Raw genomic sequence first — 10929 nt, forward strand, 5'->3', positions numbered from 1 at the left:
TAGACTTTTGCTTTTCAAATTTTGGCTCACAGCTCAGTATCCAAGCTCTAGAAGCCTTATTAGAAATGCAAAATCTCAGGCTTTATCCCAGATTGGCTGGATGAGAACCTATATTTTATCAAGATGTCAGGTATTTGTATGGATATTTGTGTTTCAGAAATACCAGTGTAGATTTTTGAATTGCTGTTGTTGTTATTTTAGTCGCTCAGTCATGTCCAACTCTTTTTGACTCCCTGGACTGTGATCCATCAGGGTCTTCAGTCCTTGAGATTTCTCAGGCAAGAATACTGGAGCAGGTGTTATTTTCTATGCCAGTGGATCTTCCTGATAATCTCTATCTTTTTTTCTTCCAAATTTTAGTCTTAATTTCCAGAGAGGAAACCTTCTGGGTGAGTCCAGGTGGAGAATCAGGGAGGAAATAGCTCAGAAAGGGACTCAGGAAATTCTGCCCCAGACTCTGATGTTCATGGTCACATTGACACAGGCCCCACTCAGTGTCTGAGGGCGGCAACCTTGACCTCAGCAGGGGGTGCTCCTTCTACACAGGGATCAAGTGGTCTGACCTTGAGTGCAATCATATGCTCTTCCTTGCAGGGATGATGCAATGGGAAAATCTGGGATTCTGAGACTGAGAAAAAGTTATAGAAGGGGCATTAAATCCTTCTGGGAGCAAGGCAGCGGATCAAATAAGAAGTCACACAAATACCCTCTTCTAGGTGAGGGAAGAGCTAAAATCCTGATCTCAGAAGACTTGGGTTAGATTCCCTGCTTCTCCACCCAGTGGTGGAGTGTTAGGAAAGTTACTGCATCTTCGTCTCAGTGTCTGCATCTGTATATGGGTGCACGGTCATGTCTGGACACTTAAAACCGTATATTAGTTTAGTTCAATTAATATATGCCATTGTTTATGAAAGTCAAATAATATTAGAATTTCCATTGCAAAGAGCTTCCAATGACTTACGTGCATGTGGTACTCTTTGCCTCAGAGTCAAAATTCGATGAACTTCCTCCCCTTTTTCCTTCCCTCCTCCCCTTTCTTCCCTCCCTGCTTTGTCCTTTTCATTTCTTCCTTTCTTCTTAACACTCTCACCCATTCTCTCTTCCATTTCCCCAAATCCCAGGCTTTTCCCAGGAAAGGGTATGGGAGTTCAGGTACCACATAAGCCCCCAGGAGTATTGTGATATAGACAAGTAAGTCAAGCTTCATGCTTTCCCATATAATACTTATGACCAGGTGAAATAAAATTAAAATCTATGTCAAAATCAGCCTTGAAGGGAAAAGGAGTCTATCCAACATACATACAGTGGGAGGGAAGGATCTGGAAGAGGGTGGGGCAGTGGGTGCACCCAATGGTAAGGGTGGGTTTGTGGCTGACGATGGATTTAGAACACATAGCACCCTTGGATTCCACCAACCTGGAGTGATCCCAAAAGTATGAGGCAAGTAGTCTTTTTATAATTTGTTATTTATTCCAGATTTGAATAATAATATAGCTGTGTAGGGTGGCATGTAGGGTGGTGCCTTAAAGTAGCATAATCACCTTCCCAGGTGGTGCTAGTGGTTAGCACCAATGCAGGAGACTCAGGTTTGATCCATGAGACTGGAAGATCTGCTGGAGGAGGGCGTGGCAACCCACTCCAGTGTTCTTCCCTGGAAAATCGAATGGAAAGAGGAGCCTGGCGGGCTACAGGGTTGCAAAGAGTGGATATGACTGAAGTAACTTAGCATTAGCATTAGTCTTTTTATAATTTGCTCTTTATTCCAGATTTGAATAAGATAGCTGGCTAGGGTGGCATGTAGGGTGGTGTCTTAGAGTATGCCCTTTGTCAATGTGGTCTGAATTTCTTCATTCATCAGGAAGTCCCTGAAGGAGTCACTGACATCATTCCCTCATTCTTTTTTAAAATGTTTGTTTATGTTTATTTATTTGGCTGTGCCAGCATGTAGAATCTAGTTCCCCAACCAGGGATTGAACACAGGCCCCCTGCATTGGGAGTGAGGAGTCTTAGCCACTAGCCCACCAGGGAAATCTCCATTCGCTCATTCCTGATGGCCTTTTAGTGAGGGAAATGGCAAGCTTGCGTAATTCTCCCCAATTTGGGGAAGGATTAGATTTCCAAACTCATGCCCTCAGAGAGCCTGCCAGTGAGTAGCACTCCCTTATAACCTGCTTCAGGTCTGGCTCGAGGTCTTTCAAGTGCAACTAAACTGCCCCCAAACGGGAGCCCCGTCCGTGCTCCTCATCTGCGTCAGTGCCTGTTATCGGTCATTGACCACTGAGTATTTCTACAGCCAAGTCTGTTGCCAAGTGAAGCTGCTCTGGGTATTTAGGTCTTTCCTGGTGATGCTCTGCTTATTGGCTCCAGGGAAGACTTGGATGGAAGGAGGGAAGCCAGCAGTTCCAGAGCTCCCATTGTGTGCCAGGCATCACAGTAGAACCGACACACAGGTTATCCCACATATTCTTCATCATTAGTCTACGACAAAGGAATTATCATTCCCATCTCTTCCTAATGAAGAAATGAAAGCTCAAAATGGTTAAGACACTTTTCCAGTGCCACCCAGAAGAACTGAGATTTAGACTCATACTTTTCCTAATACTTAAACTCCTTCTGTAAGTATCCCAATGATGTGCCAAGATTATTGACTTAAAAACCAGACAGCTAGCATGCATTAAGCACTTACTGTGTGGCAGGCACTGGAGACTTGGAGAGCAATGAGTGGTTGGGAAAAAACACTGCAAGGGAGGTGGGAGGAAGGAGGGAAGGAATGATGATGATGAGAGAGGGGCATTACTCAAGAGCATTATCCACTGGGCTCAGGAACATGGATGGCATCACTGACTCAATGGACATGAGCAAATTCCCAGAAATAGTAAAGGACAGGGAAGCCCGGCATGCTGCAGTCCATGGGTTCTTGAAGAGTCGGACAACTATTCAGCAAATGAGCCACAGCAGCAGGAACATGGGCTTTATCCTGAAGGTGCTGGGGAACCACAGAAGGGCTTTATTCAACTGAAGAAGAGGATTGGACTTGTACTTAGAGCATCCAGCACAATGTGGAGGACAGAGGGCAGGGGGCCAGGGGCTGGGCAGGAAGTAGGACCAGCAATTATAATGCCACTGAAAGAGAGAATAGATTGATGGCGATGAGATGCTTTCAGGACTGGGCACTTAGGAGCTAGATACTGTGCTAAATGTATTACATATTCTCACTCATTCAATATTCAGGTCCACTTTACGACGTGAATACTACTATTATCACTTTCCAGATGAGGAAATTGAGGCACGAAGAGGTTAAATACCAACTGTTCCTATCATAATGGAACAAGCCTTGAAGAGATGTACCCTCTTGCTCCCAATCTTACGTTTTCAGTTAGTAGATGGCAGATCTGACGCCGAGACTCTTATTAAGCTCTCCACCATTTTTCTCCGCTATATTTGTTGTCTCACCAAATCACATTGGATCATAGACCCTAAGGGAAGGGAGAAATGTTTGTGATCATTAGGGGCACCTTCCTGCTTCTCCACACCCCAAACTAGATGCTCAGATCCTTCCCCTGTCATCTGCTTAAACATCTCCAGTGACAAGGGCCTGCATCCTGCCCAGATACCCTGGGACACTGGCATGATAGGAATTTTGTGCACTTCTGTTGAGCCCCAGTGAACATGGCCCGCTGCTCCTGGTGCTTTCTCGAGTCTGTACTGGCCCTTCCTCCCCCAAATAGCACCTGAGAGTGTAAACTCTGGCTACTCGGATAAATCTGGAGCGAAGTCCACCAGGGATTTCAAGAAGTGTTCTTTGCACGAGAATCATCACGAGATGGCCAGGCCTGTGCTAATCGGCTGTATTTGAACTATAACAATGTTCAAACCCAGCAAGACAATTAAAGCTGAAAATGGTCAGAAGGGATTAAAAGGATTCAAAGGATAATTGCTTCATAACAAGCTACATTGCTGCAAGTAGCAGGCAGGATTGACGGAACTGGAATTAATTATATTGGAATACGTGTTTATTTTTATAGAGTCTTTTAAAATCATTTGGATTTGGCCAACTTGTGCCTTTCTCCAATACTCTCGGCTTTGGTTAACTGCCGCGGATTTGTCTGCCAAGTGCAATTACTGCCATTCTTGGAAACTACGCAGGCACGAAAACATGCTCACCATTTATCAGATCAATCCTTTTATTGCTTTTGTAATAATGACGCCTAAATTTGTATAGTGCTTGTAATGTTTACAAAATGCTTTGCATATGTTATCTCAGTTTGTCTTCACAACAACCCGATGAGATGGTTAAGGGCTGGAGTTCCCGTTTGGAGATGATTCCTGATGAAACTAAGGCGGAACGAAATGAGCCATCCATCAGATTAATAAGAGAACTCTGACTGGAGTCTACAGTACCTGCCTCCTAACTGGTGTGTTTGTGCTATTGATCTGGAGAAAGAAGCATCTTGCTTGCCAGAGGGGGCTAGGCTGAACGCTGCTGTCAAGAAGGAGAAAAGTCATTGCTTGGGTTCGGGGAAAAGTTGAAACTTACTAGTGAATCAACTGTTTGAATTATAAAAAGTGGAAGCGACATTGATCAGAAAGGAGAGGTGCTTTTGGAAACGAAGTTGCTGTAATAAGGTTTAAGAAATGACTCTTGTTTTGGAGTCAGTAGCCTTGAGTTTATGTTCCACCTCTTCCCTTTCATGGGTCTGTATCTTGTCATGTGACTATTCCTCTGGCTATCTTACTTTTTCCCCTTCTGTACAGTGGGTCTAACGATGACCTTCACTGGTTATGGTTACAGTCAAGGTCAAATGAAACATTGCATATGTTTGAGCCTGACAATTGTGGGATGCTTTTGCCCCTGGCATTTTTCTGTCTGATATCCCTATGTTAATTGACTGTGAAGTGAAGTGAAAACAGCTCAGTCATGTCTGACTCTTTGTGACCCCATAGACTATACAGTCCATGGATTTCTCTGGGCCAGAATACTGGAGTAGGGTAGCCTTTCCCTTCTCCAGGGGATCTTCCCAACCCAGGGATCGAGCTGGGGTCTCCTGCAATGCAGGCGGATTCTTTACCAACTGAGCTATCAGGGAAGTGACATAATAACCAAAAAACTAGAGGGAAATTACCACTGGAGGGAAGGATGGAGGGAGGCATGAGATAGGAGTAGGGAATTAAGAGTTATAATCTCTGTATAAAATAAATAAGTTAAAATGATATATAGCACAGGGAAATACAGCCTTTGTTTTGTAATAACTTTATATGGAATATAATCTATAAAAATATTGAATCATTATATTGTACACCTGAAATTGATATAATATTGTAAATCAACTATAGTTGAATAAAAAAAATCATATTTCACAGATTGTTAGTCAGGGTGAACATCTTTATTTGTGTTTATTGACCAATTGTGTTTCCATTGACTTTTCTCATTCTTTGCTCAGTTTTGATTGGGTTGTGTATTATTTTCCTGTTGATTACCTAGGAGTATCTCATATATTCTGGATATACACATGTCTTCTATATATGATTATACATTCTGGATTATTTGTTCTGTTTATATGTATTGCAACTTTTTCTTCTACTGTATGCATTATCTTTTCATATAGGTTATGGTGTCTGTGTAAAAAAAATATATTTTATGGAGTCAAATTTCCCATCTTTGCGTTTATAGATTAAATTTCTTGTGATTCTTACTGCTGATCTATGTACCAATAAGAAGAGGGAAGCAAAGGCAGTAGTGGGGACAGGAACAAGTGGAGGCTGAAGCAAAGGAAAACTTAACATTTATTTCTCACAGTTCTGGAAGCCCAAGATCAAGGGGCTGAGAAATTTGGTTCCTGGCTTATAGGTGGCTGCCTTCTCACTGTGTCTTCACATAGTGGGAGGTGTGGGGAGCAGGGAGAGAAAGAACGAAGTGGGGAGGGAGAAAGAAAGAGAGAGGAAGCTCTGGTGTGTCTTCCTCTTTTAATAAAGACACCAATCACATCACAAGGGCCCCACCCTCCTGACCTAATCAAAACACAATCAAGTCTCCGTGGTCTCACCTCCAGGTGCTATTGAATTGGGGCTGAAGGCTTCAGCATATGAATTTTGAGGAATACAAACATTCAGTCTGTAACAAATGAGATTTCCTATACCCAACACCCAGTTTCCCCCGACGGTAACATTTTGCACAGCTAAAATACCATATCAAAGCCAGGAAGTTGACATTGGTTCAATCTGCAGTTTATTTGCACTTCACCCATTTTACTTGCCTTCCTGAGTGTATACGTGTGTCTGCAGTTCTGAGCAATTGTATCACATATGTAGATTCCATTCATTTATCACCACCACAGTCAAGATACAGAACTGCCCCATCACCACATTGGTCCCTTTTGCTACTCTTAGCTAGTCTGTGATTTTCCTTTTGAAGCATTTTAAAGATGCTGATCATTAAATCCATTTTCTGTTTCTCTTGTTCTTGATCAGTTTTTAAGCCATATCCAACTCTTTGTGACTCCATGAACTGCAGCACACAAGGATCCTCTGTCCTCCATTATCTCCCAGAGCTTGCTCAAACTCACGTCCGTTGAGTCAGTGATGCCATCCACCCATCTCACCCTCTGTCGCCCACTTCTCCTTTTGCCCTCAATCTTTCCCAGCATCAGGGTCTTTTCCAATAAGTCAACTCTTCATGGTGGCTGAAGTACTGGAGGTTCACCTTCAGCACCAGTCTTTCCAATGGATATTTAGGGTAGATTCCCTTTCGGATTGACTGCCTTGATCTCCTTGCTGTCGAAGGGACTTTCAAGAATCTTCTCCAGCACCACAAGTCAAAAGCATCAATTCTTCAGTGCTCAACCTTTTTTATGGTCCATCTCTCACATCTGTAATATGTATATGATACACAAAACAGAATGAGCATAAACTCTGGACTCCAGCATCCCTGAGTTTGAGGAACAGCATAGCTCCTCACAGCTGGGCAACCTTGTATTACCCTGCAATCCCTATTGATAGAAGCAGGGGTGATGCACTTGCAGCGACGTGCAGCCTTGTGGTATAGCGGCCAATCAGTGCCTAGTGAGTGGCAGTTACTATCAATATAATTGAGATTTTCTCCTTTGGCCTCAGTCTCATCCCTCTCACTTCTGCATGGATAGAATTCACGGCTGTTGTGGTCCCCTCTTGCCATCCCAGCTGACGGAGCATCTCTCTGGGGAGGCTTTCTTTCATTTCTGTCTTCCTCCTCCACTCTGCTCCCCAGCAAAACTGGCAGAGGTTTTCTAAGCTCATTAGCTGGTTTCTCACATCTTTCTCCCCTTCGTGTTTCCAATGTTCCCATTTCATCTGCAGTTTGCCAGGGAAGCTGTTGGCTTTTGTTGTCTGGCTGGGTAAACCCTTCCCATGCCAGCGCCGACGTGCTGGGTGCCCTTTTAAGAAGAACACCACGGCGCCGGTTCAGGCTCCTGATCGAAGCAGGAAGGCTTGAGCTGGGAAACGCGGAGAGCATCCTTCCCCCAGGGGAGCAGCTATTCTCGGAAACAAACACTCCAGGCATCTCATTAGCATAATCTCAGGAATTAATGGCTTGATTGATGTTCCACAGTTCCCCACAGTTTTCTATAAGTGATAATGTATTAAAACGAGATGGGGGAAAGAAACATGACGCAACATATATTATTTAGGTGTTTGCAGAGAGGCTGACACGCAAACACACACGATTTATCAACAGTCACAGTTTTTTGCACAGTGTTCTGAGCCCCAAGCCTCCAAGACGTGGAATTAATTTCATAGCAGGTGATTCTAGACGATTTCACGCAGGCCATCTGTCGCTTCTTCAACTACCTTTCTGCTGTTACAATAATTAATCATTTCAGAGACTGGCTTGGCCTCGGAAAGTCCATTCTGGCTGAGAACTCTACAAGAATGAATAGCATTGGCATAAGTGTTTTGAATCAGTTTGTTCCTATGAAGCAGGGGTGTTCAAATATTCTTCTTATTTACTTTTATCTGCCCACACCAGTGGCTCTACAGCTCAAGGATGCTTCAGAGTATTAGACTGTTGCCAAACTGTCCATGGTTTTCCTTTGGAGTAGAAGAAGCAGAGCTCAGAGAGGTAACTTGAATTGTCCAAGGTCATGCAACTAATTGGAGAGAGCTGGTAGCAGAACCTAGGGCTCTCCACTTTTCTTGCCTTGATCCTTCTGGTCCTTGAATCTCACCAGAAATAAATAAGTAGATAGCCCTAGGAACACTAGAGGTAACTCAGCATGGGATGTTGAGGGCACACTCAAATTAAATGCTGCAAGTCAGTAATTTAATCATTCCAGAAATCAAAATATAGCCATGCAATAAGGTAGAATCAATATTAAAGGAGATAGAGTTTTTCAAGAAACATGAGTTGTGGTCTACCATGCTTGATGTCACAGTGGGAAAGGGAGAACACCAGGCCACTTCCTTGACCGAGATGCATTTACCCACTGATGTTTATTGATTTATTTATTAGTGACACACATATTTATTTGATTGGTGATTCATGGTATTCCCTGGGTTAGATGCTGGAGACACAATGGTGAAGCCTCTGTGCTCAAAGTACTGACACTTTAGTGGGCGGACATAAAATGAAGAATTAAGCAAACACAAGTTGTGTTAAGTGCTCCAAAAGAGAGAAATGAGGGGCAGAGACAGCAGATGACTGGTGGCATATTTTCCTGTGTGCATGAGGGACTTTTAGATGGGATGGCATAGCAGGCCCCTTAGAGGAAACTGGGAATTGGACTCTGGTGGGTGGGAGCTGAGCATGCGCTAAGTAGGGAGGAGAGAATCCTGGGCATTGGGGACCACATCAGGATGGCCCTGGGCTGGGAAAGCAGATCAGCATGGTAGAAACAGAGTCAGGGACGGAAGACTGGTTATGAACAGGTTAAGAGACACAGGTGAAAGACATTGTTCCAGGCCCTTGCGATGGATTGTTTCATTATTCCCATTTCACAGATGAGAACACTGAGACGCAGAGAAACAGAGCAGCTTGTAGAAGGTCACACAGTGGTGGGCAGTGTGGCTGGACTTCTAACCCAGCTCTCTCTGACTCAAGAGTCCAGGTTTTAAGGCAGAGGCTAGCAACCTGTGTCCTCGAGGCCAAGTCCAGCATCCTACCTGTTGTCTGTGATTAAAGATTCACTGGAACACAGCTGCAGTCATTCATTTATGCGTTGTCAGCGGTCACTTCCTCACTGCAACAGCGTAGCTGAGTAGTTGGGGTAGACCCTGTATGGCCTTGCAGAGGCTGCAATATTCACTACCTAGTCCTTTAGAGAGAAATTTCACTGAACCTGTAGCCCTGGGGTGGGGAGAGGGCTCATGTCTACTTCATTTCTGGTGTTTCCCCAAAGTCACCCAGTGACTGGTATTAGCCAAGATCCAATAAACATCTGTTGAATGAATGAAGAATGGGAGAGGAGGTGCATGGAGCCAAAAAAATCAAAGGGTTAGAGATGGCATGAACTGGGTTAGCATGAGATAAGGAACTGGCTGGTGAGCACAGACTCTGTTTGGTTGTAGCAGGTGGACCTGTTTGGCCAGAGGGAGGAACAGGATGTTATAGACATCAGGTTGGAGACAGTCCCTGGGGGTCGATTGAGAAGCGCCCTGAACACCACTATCATTAAGCTCTGAGACCTTTAAGTGGCTGACTTAGCAGTCACAGAGGCTCTGGAAGAGACCTACTTTGCCAAGATGGAGATTGTAATTGGTTATTGATGTCCTATTTGTATGCTAATGTTGCTCGATAAAGTAGCTAAACCATAATTAACGCTCCAGCTTCCTCTAAAAAAAAAAGCCCACTGAAAGGTCAATGGATTCCATACAATAAATTATTAAATAATAGGAAACACAGGAGGTTAAGTTTCTGAGCTATAATCTTTTCAGGTTTTATGAACTATCATTTATTAAAAGCACTGACAATGTTTACATTTTGTTTTGCCATTTTCCTGCCAGCTTCAGAAATTTTTGGAGTTGGCGTCAGTGTTGAGTGGAAAAATATATTGTTTGCCAGACTTCATCTGTCTGGAAATCAAGACTGTTACCTCTGTGATCTGACTTCTCATCTCTCCGTGTCAATGTTAAGTCAAATAGTATGGCAGCACGTTGGCAGATTTCATGCTGTATGGAAACCAGGATGAAATATACTAGAATGCCAGTTAAATTTATCTGGTAATCACAGAAACATACCAGGATCTTTTGTGGATAAAATTCTTACTCCTGTCCTGAAAATTCTACAAGAGGGAAGATCTTGGTGTGGTTATTCAATCGCTAGACACTTTAAGACCTCTTGGACCTTAGCACACCAGGCTCCTCTGTCCTCCACTATCTCCCACTGTTTGCTCAAATTCATGTCCATTGAGTCAGTGACTCCATCTAACCATCGCATCTTCTGCTGCCCTCTTCTCCTTGTGCCTTCAATCTTTCCTAGCATCAGGGTGTCTCCCAAGATCTTACTTGTAAGGAGCAGGTATGACTAAAGGGATGTCTATGAACTTGGACCCTGGGGTCTGTGTTTGAATTGCTTTTTTACACCTTAGCTCCTGTGAACTTTGGATTTAGCTCTTTTGTGCCTCATTTTACTCAACTAGGAAATAGAGGCATGAGTGATACTTACTGCATGGGACTGTGATGATTAAGAAATTGTACATAAAATGCCCCAGTCTGGAGCATAGTAGTGTGAAGCATTATTATAACTCTGTAGGGTTTAAAATGTTCAAGGGCAGTGATTGACAATGAGGCCAAATGAATTGGTAAGTTGGTCAGCTTTAAAAGTTCTCTTCAAACACCAACCAATTCATTGACAGTTTACTTGGCTTGTATTTGTTTTTTGGGAAGATGCTAAAAAATATAAGATGAGATCATTCCAGATGTCAAAGAATTGGCAGTTCTTGGTGAGGAATCGACTCA

Source organism: Bubalus kerabau, chromosome 14 (genome assembly GCF_029407905.1).
Source record: "Bubalus kerabau isolate K-KA32 ecotype Philippines breed swamp buffalo chromosome 14, PCC_UOA_SB_1v2, whole genome shotgun sequence".
Taxonomy (NCBI): domain Eukaryota; kingdom Metazoa; phylum Chordata; class Mammalia; order Artiodactyla; family Bovidae; genus Bubalus; species Bubalus kerabau.